This window comes from Lipotes vexillifer, unplaced genomic scaffold (genome assembly GCF_000442215.2).
Source record: "Lipotes vexillifer unplaced genomic scaffold, Lipotes_vexillifer_v1.1 scaffold71, whole genome shotgun sequence".
Classification (NCBI taxonomy): Eukaryota; Metazoa; Chordata; class Mammalia; order Artiodactyla; family Lipotidae; genus Lipotes; species Lipotes vexillifer.
This window is the reverse complement of record NW_006793703.1, coordinates 6,305,004-6,306,983: the sequence shown is the minus strand read 5'-3', so window position 1 is coordinate 6,306,983 and position 1,980 is coordinate 6,305,004.

Below are 1,980 nucleotides of genomic sequence, written 5' to 3'. Positions count from 1 at the left end.
GATATGGCCACGGTGTTGAGCGCTCATCCAAAAGAAAAAAAAAAAAAAAAAAAAAAAAAAAAAAACATGTGAGCCACTGCTTTGAGCCCATTCCTATTTATACTATATGAAATTTTCCCATCTCAGTGTAGGGACCCAGAGCAGCGTACATGAACTAGTACATGTGCAGGATGAATGCAGGGTCTTCTGTTGTTGATGTTATCAAGGCACATCAAAACTTTGGGGACAGCTTCCTCAGACTTGTGTGGCCAGAGGGGAGGAAGCAGGGGTGCAGGAGAAGGCTGCATTCCGGGGGGCGCTGTCCTGCAAGACCTGAGGCAGGGCGGTAGGAAGAGAACAATCAGCAGCACAGGCACGTTCTCAAAGGAGGCCTCGGGGCCACGGCCCGGCCAACCCACTGCCTGCACATCCCACTGGTGGATTCCCTCTGGGTGGCACCAGGAACCCTGCAAAAACACACGAAAGGGATGTGCTCTGACCTTGGCAATGGCCCAGGGGCCTGTGCTGCCTGGCAGAGGTTTTGTTTGTTTTTAATTTTTTGGCTGTGTTGGGTCTTCGTTGCTGCGCGCAGGCTTTCTCTAGCTGCGGTGAGCGGGAGCTACTCTTTGTTGCGGTGCGCAGACTTCTCATTGCGGTGGCTTCTCTTGTTGCGGAGCACGGGCTCTAGATGCGCAGGCTTCAGTAGTTGTGGCTCACGGGCTCTAGAGCACAGGCTCAGTAGCTGTGGTGCATGGGCTTAGTTGCTCCATGGCATGCGGGATCTTCCCGGACCAGGGATCAAACCTATGTCCCCTGCATTGGCAGGCGGATTCTTAACCACTGCACCACCAGGGAGGTCCCCTGGCAGAGGTTCTTGACCTTTAGGGAGTTGGGAGCAAGGGGGTCTTCTGAGGAAAAATAAGAACAAGAGGAAAATAAGGAGAGGTTGACCTCTCATTCTGCATTAGGGGTTCTTAACTAAAGTCATGGACCCTACAAATTGTATCCGAGATTTGGTGTGTCCGTTCGTTTTTGGGGGGAGAGGATCCATAGTTTACATAAGATTCTCAAAGGGGTCCAAGGCCCCCCAAAAGGGTAAGAATGAGACTATGCATAACAATTAACCTGGGTAGATATGTGTGGTTGGGGGAAGACTGAAAGAGACTCTCTGAGCGTTTGGACTCAGGAATTTGTAACTAACAAGCTCCTCAGATTAGTTAACTCTATTAATACCAATATTCTGCCCAGAGATGATCACTTTTAATATTTTATAATCTACCTTCTTTTCTAACTTATTTCATATTATATTGTTTACACCTCCAAGTGAATAAATATACATCTTTTCAACACCTCTAATGGTCACATAATATTCTGTTTTATAGATATACTAAAAGTTATTTTACCAATCCTCTCATGCATGCAATGTATTTCCAATTTTTAATATCATAAAGAGCACTGAGAAAAGCATCTTTGTAAAAGTATCTTAGTACAGGGACTTCCCTGTACTACAGGCAGTCCAATGGTTAAGACTCTGTGCTTCCACCACAGGGGGCATGGGTTCAGTCCCTGGTCGTGGAACTAAGATCCTACAAGCCACGCGGCGCAGCCAAAAAAAATAGTATCTTAGTCCATTGGCCCTATTTTCATTTTCATTTTTGCTTGAAATAAAATATACATACAGAAAAGTGCACAGATTATGAAATATACACAGCCTGACAAACTTTCACAAATGATCACATCTGTGTAACCATCACCCACATCAAGAAGCAGAACATCATCGGGCACGGTTCAACTTCCCAGCATCCCTCCCATCCTACTCTAAGTTGAAACTAAATTAACTAACAAATTGTCTACATTTTGCAAAGTGGTAAATTGGGCTGGGGAGGATCAGAGACAAAAGAAAAAAGTAGGTTTGTGATCCTTGCTCACAGTCTAGGGTAGATGGTGGATGGATCCCGCTATTTGGGTTCAGAAACAAAGCATGGCCATAAAGCATGGGTG